The sequence below is a fragment of the Stegostoma tigrinum genome, chromosome 23 (assembly GCF_030684315.1).
Source record: "Stegostoma tigrinum isolate sSteTig4 chromosome 23, sSteTig4.hap1, whole genome shotgun sequence".
Lineage (NCBI taxonomy): Eukaryota > Metazoa > Chordata > Chondrichthyes > Orectolobiformes > Stegostomatidae > Stegostoma > Stegostoma tigrinum.
In genome coordinates, this window is record NC_081376.1 from 1,700,459 (window position 1) to 1,720,209 (window position 19,751).

Here is a 19,751-nt window from a genome sequence, read left to right on the forward strand (position 1 = left end):
CCTCAGATACTGAACCTGTCCATGTCCAAATGCAACAAGGCCAGAACGATATCTAGGCTTGGGCTGCTAAGTGCAAGTTGCATTTATACTACACAGATACCAGGTAATGAGAAAATCCAGTTAGAGAAAATCCATAAATTGTCCCTTGACATTCAATGGTGTAACCATGACTGAATTGTCCACTACCAAAATCTTGGGTTTTACCACTGAACAGAAATTCATCTGGACTTTTTATTTAAATGCAGTGGCTACAACAGCAGGTCCAAAGCTCGGATTACTGCATCAAGTAACTCACCTCCTGATTCCCCAAGCCTGTCTACCAGCTGCATGGAACAAGTCAGAAGAATGAGGGAATACTCCCCATTTGCTGAGATGGGTGCAGCTGCAAAAGCACTCAAGAAGTTCGACACCATCCAGGATAAAGCAGCCTGCTCCCTCCAGTGCTCAATGGCAGCAGTGTATACCATCTATGAGATGCACTGAGAAATCTACACAAGATCGTGAGATAGGACTTTCCAAACCTATGACAAATTTCATCTACAAGGACAAGGGTAACAGATATATGGGAACAGCACCACCTACAAGATCCTGTCTGAGCCACTCACCATCTCAACTTGGAAATATATTGCTGTTCTTTCACTATCACTGGGTCAAAATCCTGGAAATTCCCCCCTTACTGACTGAGTCTACCGACAGCACATGGACTACAACGATTCAACAATTACAAGGGTAACTGAGGATGGGAAATAAATGCTGGCCCAGTTAGCGATGCCAGTGGCCCAGAAACAAATGAAAATAAGTATCACATATCTCCTCTTAATTCCAGTTTCTCTTGCAGCACCATTCTGATTAATCTATAAAACCTGGTCTTTCTATAGCAATGCTCAAAACTACATACAGTACTCATTTGTGATCAAATCACATTCTGCAGAATATTAAGAGCCATCTCTGGCTGATGAGTATGATTGCCCAGCTTGGAAATTCCGTATCACGGGTCATGAGCTCTGTGCGGGTTGATTAGCCTGAACTCGAGCCACGTATCTGACCACATGTTCAGGAGGTCTTTCAGGGTGATGGAAATGGTCTTGGCCTTGAGAACACTAGCATTCCTTTCCCCAGTTACTTGCCCACACTTCAACTTCTTGTCTGGTGTTCATAAAGAATTATGTGCCTTCATGCAGGAGATTCCCCCAAATTGGTTTCTTCTGAATGGAGATTTCCCATACTTTGAGCTCGATGTAGTATTTCTTGAAGGAACATTTCAAGGTCTTTGAAATGCTTTCTTTTCCCTCCTCTTGTTCAGATGCCTTCATTGAGTTCACAAAAATTTACTTTGGTAGTCATAACGTGGGCATCCTAAGTACTTGGCCAGCCCAATGGGGTTTGTTTCAAATCATCATGGTGTCAATGCTGATGCTAGGAGGTTTTTCCTCCTAGCTGATGTGGAGTATTCATGACAAAACTGTGCTGAAAGGGTTTTGAAGTGGCAGCTGTATGTTGTCCAGGCTTCGCAGTCATATAGAAGAGGCTGAACGATGTATGCCTGGAACTCAAGGATCTTGCTATCAGCACAGATGTCACAGTTGAGCATTCTCATCCTTGGGAATCCAAAGGTAGCCCTCGCAGATTGGACGTAATGTTATAACCTCTGTATCAATGTCAGCCTGAGAAGAGAGACAGCGTCCCATGTAAGGGAAATGTTCTACATTTGGGAGGATTTCTCTATTAATTTTGATGAAAAGATGGACCACAACTTGACAGATTGGTAAAGGATTTTAGTCATCTTGAGGTTAGAACAAAGAAAATAACAGTGCAGCGCAGGTTCTTTAGGCCTCGATGTTGTGAAACCAACCCGAAGCCCATCTAACCTACACTATTCCAACGACCATTTAAATGCCCTTCAAGCTGCAGGCAGAGCATTCCTCGCAGATACTACTCTCTTACCTCTGACTTCTGTCCTATATCTATCACCCCTCAATTTAAAGCTATGTCCCCCCGTGCCAAACATGGCCATCCGAGCCAAAAGACTCTCACTGTCCACCCTGTCTAATCCTCTGATCATCTTGTATGTCTCTATTAAGTTGCCTCTTAATCTTCTTCTCTCTAACGAAAAAAGCCTCAAATCCCTCAGCCTTTCCTCATAAGACCTTCCCTCCACACCAGGCAACATCCTGGAAAATCTCCTCTGCACCCTTTCCAATGCTTCCACAACCTTCCTATAATGTGGCGACCAGAACTGTAAGCAATACTCCAAGTGCGGCCGCACCAGAGTTTTGTACAGCTGCAGCATGCCCTCATGGCTCTGAAACTCAATCCCTCTACCAATCAAACCTAACACACCATATGCCTTCTTAACAACACTATCAACCTGGGTGGCAAATTCAAGGTTGAGGCTAATTCTTCACTATACTTCTGCAAAGGCCTTAAGGCCTATTTGAAGACTTCTGAGAGTGGAAATTATATTGTGAACCACATCCTGAAGTTCCATAAGTGAGGTCAGTGTCATTTTCTTCTTTGATTTCAACTGGTTGAGGTTAAAAGGTTTTTCATCAATCCTGTCCAGGCCACTGGGAAGCTTGTTCATGACAAGATTAAGAATGGTGGTGACAAAGCTGGAGAAAAGGGCGTGATGACATATCCCTCCTTGAACCTCAACTTGACCTCAAGGAGCTTCTGCACAATATTGTATTTCTGGTATTGAAGCCTGATTTAAGCTGTTGGCCTTTTATCATTTCAGCAAACTACTTCAACTTTGAGGGAAGATTGTATTTAAATCCCCAGATCTCTTGCTCAGCTGCATGATTTAGCAGTTTTTCATTGATTTTACACATTGCAACACAAGTAAACAAATTAAACTCCATCATTTCTCTTACTCCATGGGATGTGGGCAGTGCTGGTGGTATTGCATTTAATGCGTATTGCTAATTGGCCTGATCAAAGTTATGGTGAGCTGCCTTCTTAAATCAGTACAGTCTTTTGGCTATACAGGCACACAGTGCAGTTCAGAAGTGAGTTCCAAGATTTTAACCCTGTAATCGTGAAGGAATAGGCTGCTATTGCTTCAGGTCAGTAAGTTGCAAGATTTGGAGAAAACCCTGGTGGTCACATGCATTTGTTGCCCTTGTCCTTCGGGTGGTACAGCTGATCAATGTGGAAGAAGTCTGCCGATTGCACTCATCTGTTTATGTCTTGTTTGAGCAATTGATTGTGCTGCCTTTGTTCTCATAATCAAAGAGCCAACTGAAATTGACTGCGCCAGTCACATGTGCGGAATGGACAGTTTGGTGAAGTGTTAGAAATCGGCTTGGGTTCTGGGAATGTATCCAAGCTGAAGACAGAAAACTGAAGGACTACAGCAGCTGAGATAACAAGGTGTAAAGCGGGATGAACACAGCAGGCCAAGCAACATCAGAGGAGCAGGAAGACTGATGTTTTGGGCCGAGACCCTTCTTCAGAAATGAAGACCCTTCCACAGAAGGCTGTTGCCCTTGAATCAACTGTTATTCTGGGCACAAGAAGTTGCTTTGGAAATGACACCTCCATCCATCTCTGACACTCGATAATTACTGCCAGCTGGCCTTTATCATAGATGCCAGAAGGTAACATCATAGAGGTGTAACATCATAGGGCAGCACAATGGCTCAGCGGTTAGCACTGCTGTCTCACAGCCTCAGCGACCCAGGTTTGATTCCAGCCTCAGGCGACTGTCTGTGTGGAGTTGGCACGTTCTCCCTGAGACTGCATAGGTTTCCTCCGGGTGGTCTGGTTTCCTCCCAGAGTCCAAAATGTGCAGGCTAGGTGGATTGGCCATGCTACTAGTGCTCAGGGATGTGTAGATTGGGTGGGTTATCTGGGGATGGGACTGGGTGGGATGTCTAAGGGTCGGTGTGGACTTGTTGGGTCAAAGGGCCTGTTTCCAAGATGTAGGGATTTTTTCATTCTATGTTTCACTTTTAATGGCTAAATCCCTAACTTTCCACAGATTGGAACAATTCTATCAAGTGGAATAATATATTACTCACCGGAGTGCAGTACTCCACCATTGGGTAATGTAACTTGTGTCCCTTTGATGTGCGTCCTGACAAGAAACAGCTTTGGCAGATGTCATAATTGAAGTGTTTGAGGCTGTGGTACCTATAAAGGAAGAACAAGAAGTAAGAGAAATGTTCATTTTTGTTTAGATATTTTTAACCATCGAAGGAATGCAAGTTAAGTAGCTCAATTATGTATTCTTTATATTTTGAAGAAACTGCAATTTGTTTGGGGAGAAACTTAACTCCCCAGTCAATTTTCACAATGGGATATCACATCCCTGGAATTATTGTAAATTGCTTCTGCTCTGCATCCAACATATTCACAATGTTCCCATAGTATGGAAGGTTTTCATCTGCCATGGTGGCATAAACCTATTTACAAGTAACCTTGCCAGAATCTTCCTGGAAAAGGTAAATCTGACGAGCAGAGATTGTAACATGTGAAGCTGTAAAGGCAACAATAAAGGAGGAGGATATACATTTTCAGCTCAGACAGCAGAAGGGAAGTTCTCCAGGGAAAGAGAAAAAAATAGCAAAGAAATAAACTGTAATAATGGCTGAGAGACAGTGGGCAAGTGGCAATATCATTGAACTGAAAATCCAGAGACCCAGGCTGATGCTCTGGAGAATGTAGGTTCATGTTCCAACACTGTAGCTGGTCAAACTGACATTTCTTTAAAAAAAATACCCAGAGCTGAAACTTATTTTCAGTAACGCTATCATGAAACTATCAACAATTGTTGGTAAAAATCCATCTGATTCACTCATGTCCTTTCGGGGACTATTCGATCATCCTTACGCCATCTGATCTACATGTGGCTGCAGAGCCACAGCAATGTAGGTAACTCTGAACCACCCTCCCACCCATCCACTCAGTTCAACAGCAATTAGTGAAGGACAACAAAATGATAACTTCGCCAGTGATAGCCACACCGCTTTCAAGGATGGAAAATGTTAGAATGAAATGGAAGGACTTGATCAATGTCGTGTGAAATTATCAACAGATGAATGGATAGAACTGGATACGGAATGCAGGTCATCAATATGGTGAGATGGTGCAAAACAGAGGATATTGCCTTCAGGATTCCTGTCATGAAGGCAAACTCTGAGACTCAGCAAGCAGTTAGGGCACTCATAAATGTATGAGCAGAAACTAAATAGCCACGAAAACCAACATAAAAGTACAAATAGCAGGCTCTTAAAATTTTTGGAGATGTGCAAGGCAATATTAAATTATGCCGTGAAGTGGTTAAGTTCAGTTAATCCTATTATAAATAGCACTGGTAACAGGAAACTCACTGTCAATTACAGATTAGTCCAGAATTTTCAAGGCAATAGATAAAGTGAAGCAGAATACCAGTTTCCATAAGGAACAAACATAATTTGTAAGTTAAAGAGATGAAAAGAATTACTTTTCTGAACAACATTCTGAATAAAGACAGACAGATGGTAGATTGAGAATATGAAACATTGAGGAGATGGTAAGTAAAGAAATAGATTTGGAAGCAACAGTGTAGTAGAATTGTAGAAGTTCACTGGCCTCACGCAACATCAGGAACCAACACATTTGATCTTTCGAGAACAGAATGTCAGAGATGAAGGGGGGCTCTCTTCCAAAATGGTCAAGCTTACAAAATGTAGGAAAAAGGCTGCCTTCCTCTTGGTGCTTCTCACTGGATGAACACGCGAGGAAAGTTGTGCTCATTGGTTGCGGACCTACTGGTGGTTAGTTCATTCACATCAGGCAGATTCTCCCACAGGGGGTGAAGGTGTGGTCATAGTCTTCGCTGGGGGCAAGTGAATCTATTCCTCTTCTTTGTTCTTTCATGCAAGTTCTGTGTTTCGATTCCTGATTGCGGCTACAGAATCGCCAATCTGTCCCTCTAACTATCAAGTCTCCTATCACTCATGAGAACAAAGTCTGAAGCTGGATGAACACAGCAGGCTAAGCAGCATCTCAGGAATGCTGCTTGGCCTGCTGTGTTCATCCAGCTTCACACTTTGTTATCTTGGATTCTCCAGCATCTGCAGTTCCCATTATCACTCCTATAACTCATGTCCTGTTTACCTTACCCTTTTCCGCTGTGTCCCAGAGCCAATTATAGTTTACTTTAAATGAGTTTTAAGTCCAAATCACAGTAAAAAGAAGCCATTTGACCCATCATGTTTGAACTAGCTCTCCAAATACATATCACAAATTAGTGCCTTTTCCTTACCCTGCACATTATTTTTCTTTAATGAATCAACTAATGCTCTCTTGCATCTTTTACTGAAACTGCCTCCTCCAGGTAATGCGTTCTATAGACTGTGATCGAGCAATTTCTTACCATGCAGTTACTTCTTTTGTAAATCACTTCAAACTTCTGCATCTTACTCTCAATTCTGTCACAAGTAGTAAAGTCTTCCCCTCGTCTACTCTGACCAGACCTCAAATGATTTTGCAAGATTCAAAATAATCTCTTCTAAGTCTTATCATCTTCAAGGAAAACTGTCCCAATTCCTCTAATCATTTTCATAATGAGATATCACATCCCTGGAATCATTATTGTAAATTGGTCCTGCTCTGTCTCCAACATTTTCACAAAGTTCCCTTCGCATGGAAGGTTTTCATCTGCCATGGTGGCGTAAACCTATTTAGAAGTAACCTTGCCAGAATTTTCCCAGCAATGGAAAGGCTGGTGATCCCATGGTTCTTTGAGCAATCTGACATTTCTCCTTCAGTTTTGTACAAGATATGGCATCTTAAAGATTCTGTGAAATCCTGCCCTGTTCTTCATTGTCCATGAAAAGCTAACAGATCTTGGCCTTCAGAGTTAGGCCACCATTCCTCAAGCTTCAGATGGAATTCAATTGACTCCGGGTCGCTGTTGCTCTTTATTTAGTTATGGCAGCCATAGTTTCATCCACAGTTGGGATCTCATCCAGTTCTTCTTCGACAGGGAGTTGTTTGATGAGATCAATGGCAGTAACACACACCTTTTCCAAGATAGTCAATCTTAGAAATGTTGGAGAATAGTTCACCAAAAAGGCTCAATTTACCCTTAGAAATCCTGTCCAAATCTGCAAATTAATTTACCATTTATGGACAAGAAGTTTTATCGATCATTTCGCAACACCACAGCAATCACTTTCATAGGATGCACACACAGTGATTACAGGACTAATAAAAAGGCCTTTCTGTAAATTCCCAATAATTGCAAATTACACAAGCAACCAGAAGTCTAGTCACAATCCGTTCTGAGCCACAGTGTCTGTGATCAATGCAACTGTGAACAAAATACCAAAAACATGCAGCACTCACCTCTCACAAAAATTAAGGTAAAGAAGTTGATACTTAATTTGTCCTAATTACTTCTCTGATCCATAAATTTGTTGGGGTTTTTGACGATTTCAGTTGTATCGTTAACTGACAGAGTTTCTAATAGAACATATAAAGTTAAAGCTTTCTTGAAAAACTAACTCGCTCTAACTTTCTGCTGGTTTGCACATCTCACCTGAAACCTACGATTGGGTACTCTTTGCAAATGTTACACTTTGCCTGATGTTTTGCAGTTTCAGCAGCTGCCACACGATGTAGAACAGGCAGCCACACCATGGACTGAGGCTCCAATCTCATCCACTCTACAAAGTGTTCAACATTAATCTCTGGTTTGTTCTGGCCCAAGAGGGAAATAAAAGATCAGCTGCATGATGAATTATGTCAAGTTTACGTCCGCTATCCTCAGTGATATGGTATCTCATACACCATCACTGGGGTTTCTGACATTGTTTTTATTAGATTAATGATTAAAAACATTGACTATTTATAAACATGATAGCCTTGGATTAGTGGTGGTACATGTTGGCCTCTGGAACGAATTCAAACCGAAAATGAGCACAAAATTCATACTGGCAAGTAGATCTGCTTGACCTTCTGAAGTGGCGCAGAGCACACTTACATGTGGGAAGCAACTGTGGACACTTGGTTCAATGTTGCTGCCTCCAAACGAAACTACCTCACCCAGCTGCCGAGGGATCTGGACTGCATCGTGAAGCAAAAGGCTCAGGTTTCGTTGGTCATGTAAATCTGTGGGTTCAGCTCCTTGTTTGAAGAGATCTGCAAAAGTTATCCAAAAGAAAAGTATTGATATTCCTAAACTTAAGGGAGGTAGTTGAGAGTTCAATACATTTAGTACATCTTCCTCAATTGCCTTGCTTTGTAAATTATGTTAAAACATTATTTTATGATCTTGATTGGCTATTTGCAAACAACTGTGGAAACAAAAACTTCTGTTTGTTTACAACAATGGACAATGTATGTTGTATGATTCTCCAAGGAAGTCATTTTGTCAATTTCTTTCTTGATTGTAAATCTCAAATCTCTCTAATATCTCCTTGTTCTTTTCACAGAGGTAATCTTTGGGTGGACCTGGAAAATATGGGCACTGTCCTCAATGAATATTTTGTGTCAATCTTTACAATGGAGAAGGACACTGCAAGTATAGATATCAGGGCAGAGGACCTAGGAACATCAGAGGTTTAGACATCGGAAGATGCAGCTGGTTTAGCAACTTTAAAAGTGGATACATCTGCAGGCCTAACTGAAATGTATACCAGCTCGCAAGGGAAGTGAGGGAGGAGATATCTGGGCTGCAGGCAGCAATTTTCAAACCCTTGTCAATCACACGTGAAGTCACGAAGGACTCTTAACATTGTCCCAATATTAATAAATGGAGAGAGGAACAGACCAGGAAATTAAAGGCCAGTCAGAATAATCTCAACACTGGATAAGGTATAAAGAGGCATTCTTAGGGGTAGAATGCACTTGCATGAATTAATCAGGGATAGTCAGTATGGATTTGTTAAGATGAGGTCACGTTTCAGAAATATGATCCTTTTTTGAGGAGATGTTGGAATGTTGATGAGCTTATGCATTTGATGTGGACTTAGTAAAGACCCCTTGGCAGACTGATCAAGAAAACAACAGTCAACAGAATCAAAAGCAAAGAGGCACACTGGAGCCAAAACTGGCTGAGGCAGAGAGCACAGGGTGATTGATGGTAGAGGGATATCTATTTGACAGGATGTTTGCTTTGAGTGGGGTTGTGCAGGGCTTGCCACAAGGGCCCTTGAAATTTGTCAAGTATATTCATCATTTGGGCTTAAACACAGAGTGTATGACCATGTCAGGAGCGAATAACTAATTTAGTGAGGAGGATATTGACGGAATGGTCATGTAAATAACAGCCATGGGATCAAAGGCAAAGTGGCACAATGGATCCAAAATTGGTTTACAGACAGGAAGAATAAACTTCAGGAGGAGATCAACAGACTGGTCAGCTGGGCACAGCAATTGGAACTCAACCAGGAAAAGTGTGAGCGAACGAACTCAGGAGGGGTAACAAGGCAAGGGATCACACTATGAAGGGTGTGATCCTGGAGATTACTGAAAAACCAAGATGATGCCTGGGCTGGGGGTTCTCGTGGAATCATACAGTACAGAAGAGGTCCTATGGCCCACTAAGGCTGTACCTCTAAAAATACACTACGACATATACTAGTCCCAGTTTTACACACTGGACCATTCTCTTAAATATTACGACATTTCAAGTGCTCATCCAAGTACTTTTCAAAGGTTGTGAGGTTTCCCGTTTCAACTTCCCTCCTAGGCAATGCATTCCAGGCCTTGACCACACTCTGGATGAAAACAATTTTCCTCAAACCTCGTCTAAATTTCCTGTCTTTCTCTTTAAAACTATGCCCTATTGTTATTCATGCTTTCACTAAGGGGAACAATGCTTTCTATTCAACCCATCTATACCTCTCATAATCTTATATGCCTCTATCAGGACCTCCACTCACCCCCCAAACCTTCTCTACTTCACAGAAAATAATCCGAATTTTTCCAGCCTTTCTTCAAGCTAAAATGCTCCAACACATGCAACATCCTTTTCATTCCCTCCAGTGCAATCACATCCTTCCTAATGGGTGGTGACCAAAACTCCACACACGACTCCAGCTGTGGCCGAACCAAACTTTTAAACAGCTCCAAAGTGACCTCCCGACTCTTACAATCTATGCCACGACTGATAAAGGAGGTGTCCCGTATGTCTTTGTAACAACCTTTATTAACCTGACCTGACCCCTTCAGGAATTTATGAACAAGCACCCCAGGATCCCTTTTCTCCTCTAAGCTTCCCAGTGTCCTGCTATGCATTAGATTTAGATTTAGGTTTTATTATCACATGTATTCAATACAGGGTACAAGAGTACACTGTCACCTCAGACGGTGCCATTTCAGGTACAAAGTACCTCGGTATGAAATTTTAGTTGCAGAAGTAGAAGATTCATCCGTCCTTCTTTACTCAGAGTCGTAGGGGAGTGGAATGCAATGCTGGAGACGGGAGTGGAGTCAGCCTCATTAGGGGCATTTAATCGGCTATTAGACAAGCACATGGATGATAGTATAAGGTAGGGGTGGAGGTTAGATAGGCCTTAGGATTAGGGTAAAAGTTCGGCACAACATTGTGGGCTGAAGGGCCTGTACTGAGCTGTACCGTTCCATGTTCTATGTTATAAAACTAAATGAATAAGTTAAAAAGTTCAGCACGACAGTCTTCTTAGTATAACAGTAGAAAAAGGAAAATAAAAGTTTAAAAAGTCAAACATTACAGTCCTTTCTTAAGCCACGAGTTTTCAGACACTCTGAGCTAGACTTCCCCCATGATGGTTCGTATTCCCCTGCGCTGGGCTAAGGCCCGCCCATCCTTGCCAGTGCTGACTGCCGTTGCTCACCTCCATCCGGCACGACAGGCTTTGCCACATTAAGTACTGTCTTATCTTATTCCTTCTTCAGGCTATATCAATCTGCCACTGACCTGCCCATCTGACCGATGCCAAGATTAGGGCAGACAAGGGGACCTGGTAAAGGTGTTTAAGATTTTGAAGGGCATAGAAAGGATAACTGGAAGCTGCTTTTTCCATTAGTTGACATGTCAATAAAGAGGGGGCACAGACTGAAGTTCACAGGTAGAAAGCTAAGAGGGGAGTTGAGGAGAACCTATTTTCCCCAGTGTGGTGGGAGTCCTGAGCTCACTGACTAAAACTGTGACTGATTCAGAAAGTGTCTGAATATTTAGGCAGTATTTAGGTATTCACTTGTGTTGCCGTAGGCTCCAGGGCCATGGGCCAAACAATCAAAAAGTTAATCAATGTACTGTGAGTTCAATGTAGACAGATCTTTGTTGGGCAGTGCTGGAACTACGGACTGCACGGCCTCCTCCTGTGCAACAAACATCCATGAGTCTATAATTACACAGCTTTTCTTTGAGGCATTTCTCCACTTGACTAATTCTTTGGAAATGCAAGGCCGACAAAATAAATCCTTTTATTACAAGCTTCCGTCTCACTGAGAAAGCTTCAGGCCAATTTGATAATCTGCTCTCAAAAATCTGCTCATATTTTGATAGTTATGACTTCTCACTTGCACCGTCACCCGCACAGAGATTATGAGAATACAGTAAACATCTGGTGTATAATTTTTGTCAGTTTATTCAGTGTGCTAGTTTGTTAAACAAGGTTTACCTACAGTTAAACCTACAGTTTACATGTGTATCAGCAATGATAGATTTAGTACTTACACTTGTATTTTTCCTCCAGGTGACACTTGGATAGACACATCAAGCCAATTGTCAAAGAAGGAACTCTGATTCTTCCACTCATACCCCTGGAAAAGGAAATTGCAGAATGTCACTGAATGACTTTACTGATTTCCATACAGCCTAAGATACATAGAACATCGAACATACGCCCACGATGTTGTGCCGAACTTTTACCCTAAACCTCAGGTCTATCTAACCTCCACCCCTATCTTATATTACCACCCATTCGCCTGTCTAATAGTCACTGAAATGCCCCGAATGAGGCCAACTCCACGACCCACTCCAGCTGAAACAAAGATCTCTTTGAATTGTCATTTGTCAGACATGTATTGAATCAAAAAACAAATTTCTCACTTCCACACATTTCTATAGCATCTTAGTATGATTTGTGAAGATTATACTTCGCCCTTTCATTTTATAAATACAACTTTAAACAAAATGCTACTGTATAGAACCTCTATGTTGGTATTTGTGCTCATGCCATTTCAGTTTGTGTGATCTGTTTCGATGCAACGAGTGATAAACACTTCGATTAAAACGGTTGAGAGCAGTATATGTGAGATTTAATACCGTGCTTTATCTGCAGACAGTCCATCTGCAGGTTGTTATTCATGAGACTTAACTAACATCATGTCTCAGAGGAGCTTGTGTCCTCTGGGTTACATACTGTTTGACCGTTGCCGACTGGTCACTGGTTGAGAGGAAAGAGAACTACCTGCTGCGATCCATTTTCAACAAGTGATCACGATAATCTACTGTGTTTCAAAGTCCCATCAACATTCAAGAATTGTTGCGAGAAGAGGCTTCTGTTTAACAAATAGGAGCAGAATCAAGATCAACCGTGTTTTCCCTATCTGAACAAGCTGCCAACACCAGAAATATGGGACCGTCTTCATCATACTTATACAATTAACTTTTACAATAGACAACATGTGCAGGAGTAGGCCATTCGGCCCTTCGAGCCAGCACCACCATTCATTATATTCACAACTCCACCGACCTTAGTGTCGTCTGCAAATTTACTGACCCATCCTCTACGCCCTCACCCAGGTCGTTTATAAAAATTGACAAACAGCAGTGGACCCAACACGGACCCTTGCGGTACACCACTAGTAACTGGACTCCAGGATGAACATTTCCCATCAACCACCATCCCTGTCTTCTTTCAGCAGGCCAATTTCTGATCCAAACTGCTGTATCTCCCACAATCCTATTCCTCCGCATTTTGTACAATAGCTGACTGTGGGGAACCTTATCGAACGCCTTGCTGAAATGCATATACACCACATCAACCAGTTTACTCTCATCCACGTGTTTGGTCACCTTCTCAAAGAACTCAATAAGGTTTGTAAGGCACGACCTTCCCTTCACAAAACTGTGCTGACTATCCCTAATCGAATTATTCTTTTCTAAATGATTATAAATTGTCTCTCTCATAACCATTTCCAATACTTTACCAACAACTGAACTAAGGCTCACTGGTCTATAATTACCAGGGTTGTCTCTACTCGCCTTCTTGAACAGGGGAACCACATTTGCTATCCTCCAGTCTTCTGGCACTATTCCTGTAGACAATCTGAGTTAAAGATCAATGCCCAAGGCTCGGCAATCTCCTCCCTGGCTTCCCAGAGGATCCTCGGATAAATTCCTTCCGGCCCAGGGGACTTATCTATTTTCATACTCCGTCGGATTTCTAATATCTCTTCCTTGTGAACCTCCTTCCCACCTAGTCTTGTAGCCTGTATCTCAGTATTCTCCTCGACAACATTGTCATTTTCTAGAGTGAATACCGTCGAAAAATATTCATTTAGCGCTTCCCCTATTTCCTCTGACTCCACACACGGATTCCCACTACTATCCTTGATTGGCCCTAATCTTACTCTTGTCATTCTTTTATCTTTTATCTTATTTATCTTCATGACGTACTTTATTAACAATACCACACATCCCCACATCACTGTAAACCTTTGGAACCTTAACAAGTTGCAGATATCTCCAATTAGCTAACTTCTTCCCTTGAAGCACAGCAAGGACCAGGTCCTACAGCGTGAAAATGTTAGAAACAACAACAAGCACTGTCCTGCCGAGCCTTATTTAACTTCGTTACTGACCAAACTCCCAGCACCCAGTTCAAACTTGCACAATTACTCAAGCTTTGCATTTCAGAGAGTGACTATTGTAAACATGGAAGATAGGAGCAGGGAGGAGGCCAATTGGCTCTTCGAGCCTGCTCCACCATTCTTTCTGATCATGACTGATCATAGAACATAGAACATAGAACATTATAGCACAGTACAGGCCCTTCGGCCCTCGAATGTTGTGCCAACCTGTCATACTGATCTCAAGCCCATCTAAACTACACTATTCCATGTATGTCCATATGCTTATCCAATGACGACTTAAATGTACCGAAAATTGGCGAATCTACTACCATTGTAGGCAAAGCGTTCCATTCGCTTACTAATCTCTGAGTAAAGAAACCATCTCTGACATCTGTCCTATATCTTTCACCCCTCAATTTAAAGCTATGCCCCCTCGTGCTCGCCGTCACCATCCTAGAAAAAAGGCTCTCCCTATCCACCCTATCTAACCCTCTGATTATTTTATATGTTTCAATTAAGTCACCTCTCAACCTTCTTCTCTCGAATGAAAACAGCCTCAAGTCTCTCAGCCTTTCCTCGTAAGACCTTCCCTCCATACCAGACAACATGCTAGTAAATCTCCTCTGCACCCTTTCCAAAGCTTCCACATCCTTCTTATAATGCGGTGACCAGACCTGTACACAATACTCCAAGTGCAGCCACACCAGAGTTTTGTACAGCTTCACCATAGCCCCTTGGTTCCGGAACTCGATCCCTCTATTAATAAAAGCTAAAACACTGTATGCCTTCTTAACAGCCCTGTCAACCTGGGTGGCAACTTTCAAGGATCTGTGTACATGGACACCGAGATCTCTCTGCTCATCTACACTCCTAAGAATCTTACCATTAGCCCGGTACTTTGCCTTCCGGTTACTCCTACCAAAGTGCATCACCTCACACTTGTCTGCATCCAACTCGATAGCCTAATCCTGCTTTCTCTCCATAACCTTTGCTCCCATTCACCCCAAGTGTTATATCTAGCCATGTCTTGAATACATGTTCAACGTTTTAACATCAACTACTTCCTTTGGTAATGATTTCCACGGACTCACCATTCTTTGGGTGAAGAAATACCTCCTAAATCGTCTATCCTGAATCCTCATACTGTGACCCCTGGTTCTGGACACACCCACCACTGGGAACTGCATCTATCCTGTCCAGTCCTGTTCGAATTTTATAAGTCTCTGTGTGATCCACCTCATTCATTTGAATTCCAGTGAAAACAATCCTCACCTAGTCAATCTCTGATCATGCATCAGACCTGCCATCCCCGAAATCAGCCTGATAAACATTTGCTGCACTGATAAACTACGAGAGTAACAGCATCCTTCCGCAGAAAAGGAGCCCAAAACTGCACACGCTACTCTAGGTGCGGCTTCACCAAGGCGCTGTGTAACTGCAACAACACATTCTGGCTCCTGTACTCGAAACCTCTCTGAATGAAGGCCAACATACCATTTCAGAGGTGGTAGGAACTGGCAATGGTGGAGAATCTGAGATAACAAGGTGTGGAGCTGGATGAACGCTATCAGAGGAGCAGGAAAGCTGACGTTTTGGGTTTGGGCCCTTCTTCAGAAATGGGGGAGGGGAAAGGGATTCTGAAATAAATAAAGAGAGAAGGGGAGGTGGATAGAAGATGGATAGAGGAGAAGATAGGTGGAGAGGAAACAGACAGATCAAAGAGGCGGCGATGGAGCCAGTAAAGGTGAGTGCTGGTGGGGAGTTAGGATGGACGTTCGTCAGTCAACGGAAGACAGACAGGTCAAGGAGGCGGGGATGACGCTGGTTGGTCGGAGGTGGGATGGGGTGGGGATTAGGGCGAGAGTTAGAGTTAGGGTTACACCCTAACCCGCAGCCTACCTCCTACCTACCAGTCTCTTTCTCTTCACGTATCGATAGAAACTCTTAGTGTCAGTCTTTATTTTCCCTGTATGCTTACTTTTATACTGCATTTACCCCTTCTTAATCAATTCCTTGGTCCTTCTTTGCTAAATTATACATTGCTGCCAATCCTCAAATATCATTTCCTTGGATCAGATACTATCACTAAGTGCCTTTGCTATGTCATGGATTGGCCCTCTTACCCATTTTGCTTCAATGCCAGACAGGAATAAACAGTTGTTGCAGTCCCCCCATGTGTTCCACGTGTTCCTTAAATGTTTGCCATTGCCTATCCTCTGTCATCCCTTTAAGCAACTCTCTCCCATCTATCAAGGCTAACTTCGAACTTCATGCCTCATTATGAAGATTCAGCATCCTGGTCTCCAAATCAACTCTCAGACTCTCCATCTTGATTTAAAAAATTCTATCATGTTCTGGTCACTCATCTCCAAGAAATCTTGCACAGCTAGATTGGCAATGATTCCCTTCTCATTACACAGCACCCAGTCTTAGATGCACTGCTCTCCAGTTGGTTCCTCAACATATTGCTCAAGAGAACCATCCCGTATCCACTCCAGGTCTGTTCTAGTTCTGTTATAAACTAGCAGAACTCTCAACAATAAATTATAAGGCTCTGGCTTCAAGCTGTAATTTATATTTAAGCACACTTTTTAGGGTAATACTTCAATGAAGTACTGAGGAATTTGGATTGTGGGAGATGCCAGCATTCAGAAGAGGCATTAACTTGAGGCCCCATCTGCTGATAAGAGCTCAGATCAACTGAAGTAGTGGCACACTTTGCCTGTGTAATAAATTCTAGTGACAATCCAGTCCATATCAATAGTGCATTTTGTTGTGCTGTATATTGGATCCTCTCCAGATTAACCTTTTTCCACTATCTAAAGGTGAAGGAACCTTGGATGACAAGACATGTGGAACACCTAATCAAGAGGAAGAAGGAAGCTTCCTTAAAATTGAAGAATCAAGGATAGGACAGGGCTCAAGAGGGCTACAAGGTAGCCAGGAAGGAACTAAAGAACAGACTTACGAAAGCTAGAAGGAAAATGAGAAAACCTTGGCGGGTAGGATCAAGGAAAACCCCTAGGCATTCTATGCTTATATGAGGAACAAGAGAATGGCCAGAGTGAGGGTAGGGCCAACCAGGGATAGTGGAGGGAACTTGTGCGCGGTGTCAGAGAAGGTAGGGAAGGTTCTTGACGAATGCTTTGCTTCAGTATTCACCAATGAGAGGGATCTTGATATTTGTGAGGACAGCATGTAACAGGCAGATATGCTCAAACAGGTTGATGCAAGGAAGGAGGATGTGCAAGAAATTTTGAAAAACATTAGGGCAAATAAGTCCCCTGGGACAGACAGGATATACCCAAGGTCATTACGGGAAGTGAGGGGAGAGATTGCTGCCACTTTGTCAATAATCTTTGCATCCTCACTATCCACTGGAGTAGTACCAGAAGATTGGAGGATGGCAAATGTCATTCCCTTGTTCAAGAAAGGGAATAGGGACAATCCTGGAAATTATAGGCCGGTCAGTCTTTGTTCTGTGGTGTGCAAATTATTGGAGAGGATTTTGAGAGATAGCATTTATGATTACTTGGAAAAGCAGAGTTTGATTAGAAATAGTCAGCTTGGCTTTGAGAAGGGCAAGTCATGCCTCACAAGCCTTCATGAATTCTTTGAGGATGTGACAAAACACACTGATGAAGGTAGAGCAGTGAATGTGGTGTAAATGGATTTTAGCAAGCATTTCACAAGGTTCCACAAGGTAAGCTCATTCAGAAAGTAAGGAGGCATTGGATTCAGGGAAATTTGGCTGTCTGGATACAGAATTGGCTGTTCAATAGAAGACAGAGGGTGGTAGTAGATGGAAGGTATGCAGCCTGGAGCTCAGTGATCAGTGGTGTTCCATAAGGACCTGTTATGGGACCTCTGCTCTTTATGATCTTTATAAATGACTTGGATAAGGAAGTGGAAGGGTGAATTAGTAAGTTTGCCGATGACACAAAGGTTGGTGGAGTTGTGGACTGCGTGGAGGGCAGTTGTAGTTTGCAACAGGACATTGACAGGTTGTAGAGCTGGGCAAAGAACTGGCAGATGGAATTCAACCCAGAAAAGTAGGAACTGATTCATTTTGGAATGTCGAATTTGAATGCAGAATACAGGGTTAATGGCAGGATTCATGGCAGTGTGGAGGAACAGAGGGATCTAGGGGTCCACATCCATAGATCCCTCAAAGTTGCCACCCAAGTTGATTGGGTTGTAGAGAAAGCATATGGTGTGTTGGCTTTCATTGGCCGGGGAATTGTGTTTAAGAGCGATGAGGTTAAGCTACAGCTCTGTAAAACCCGAGTTAGTCATTACGTGGAATATTGTGTTCAGTTCTGGTCACCTCATTATAGGAAACATGTGGAAGCTTTAGAAAGGGTGCGCAGGAGATTTACCAGGATGCTGCCTGGTCTGGAGGGCTGGTCTTCTGGGGAAAGGTTGACAGAGCTCGGGCTTTTCTCATTGGATGAGAGGTGACTTGACAGGTGTATGACGATGAGAGGCATAGATAGAGTGAATAGCCAGAGACTCTTTCCTAGGGCAGAAATGACTATTACAGGGGCAAAATTTTAAGGTGATTGGAGAAAGATATGGAGGAGATGTCAGAGGTCGGTTCTTCACACAGAGAGCAGAGGGTGAGTGGAAATGCCTGCAGTGGTAGTGGAGTCAGATACTTTAGAGACTTTTAAGCACCTTTTGGACAGGCACATGGAGGATAGTAAAATGAAGGGTATGCAGGGTAGATGGATCTCAGTAGGATATTAGGTCGGTACAGCATCATGGGCTGAAAGGCCTGGAATGTGCTGTAATGTTTTATATCTAGTAATTTATTGAAGCTACCAAATTCCTTTATATCAGGCTGCAGACACAAGGCATCATCAAATATGCTAGAAGCAAAGATACTTTCAGTTTCTAACTTGTGCAATTTTTAAGCCTTTTTAAAAGTGTCAAAGTTCCATCCCTTTATGACCTAAATTGTATCTTTTACCAGGAGAAAACCCCATTTCCAATCAGTACTTCAATAAAATGAACGGCATTTAATTTTCAATTCACTGTACGAATTTTCCTCTTAACCACACTTCCAAATCCATTTGTTATCATGATACTGCAAGGCACAATAGCAAGGAAAACCTTGAACGATGAACAGACTGGTGAGATCACAATCCCTAGAGATTGTGCTCAAAGTTAAAATTCTTTTCTCTCTCGAATTAAGTTTATTTTTAAAATGTATCATGGAAACAGGCATTATTTATCATTATAAAACATTGCATGCTCAGATGCTTGAGGAAGATAGCAGTGGAAGTCATGCTTTCGGTTCTGTTAATGAACATGTCAAAAATGGGCTTTGATATAAATAACTCAGAACTGATGTTTTTAAATCTTGCAAATAAGAAGCATCCGACTTTTTATGGAAATATTTCAAGGATAAACATTTCCACTTAAGATTCAACAATTCAACTATTTTCTGAATAGTAAAAGGCTTCAGAAATTTGAAACATAAAGTTTCATATGAGTCTAAGTTCGGGATTCTCTTAACTTCAAGATGTAGGATCAGTCATCAGTTAGGAAGGCAAATGAAATGTTAACATTCATTTCCAAAGGACTAGATTACAACAGCAGGGATGTACTGCTGAGGCTGTCTCAGGTTCTGGGTCAGGCCACACTTGGAACACTGTGGGCAGTTTTGGACCCCGTATCAAAGGTAGAATTTGCTGGTGTTTGAGGTAATCCAGAGGAGGTTTATAAGAATTATCCAGCGATGAAAGGCATATCTTATGAGGAGAACAAAGAACAAAGAAAATTACAACAGAGGGACAGGCCCTTCGGCCCTCCAAGTCAGCGCCGATCAAGACCCTCTGTCTAAACCTGTCACCTATTTTCTAAGGGTCTGTATCCCTCTGCTCCCTGCCCATCCATGTGCCTGTCGAGATACATCTTAACAGACTGTCATGTCTACATCTACTACCTCTGCTGGCAACGCGTTCCAGGCA

General features: G+C 42.4%; 1 long non-coding RNA gene across 2 annotated transcripts in view; it reads right to left on the reverse strand.

Annotated features, from left to right (window-relative positions):
- Positions 1-19,751, reverse strand: part of LOC125462515 (uncharacterized) — a 227,177-nt gene that overhangs the window by 38,546 nt on the left and 168,880 nt on the right. For both annotated transcript variants that reach the window (XR_009447099.1, XR_009447100.1), the window contains exons 10-12: positions 11,654-11,739; positions 7,973-8,130; positions 4,023-4,134 (exon numbers count right to left, since the gene is read on the reverse strand). This is a non-coding gene — a long non-coding RNA (uncharacterized LOC125462515). The remainder of the gene's footprint in view (positions 1-4,022; positions 4,135-7,972; positions 8,131-11,653; positions 11,740-19,751) is intronic.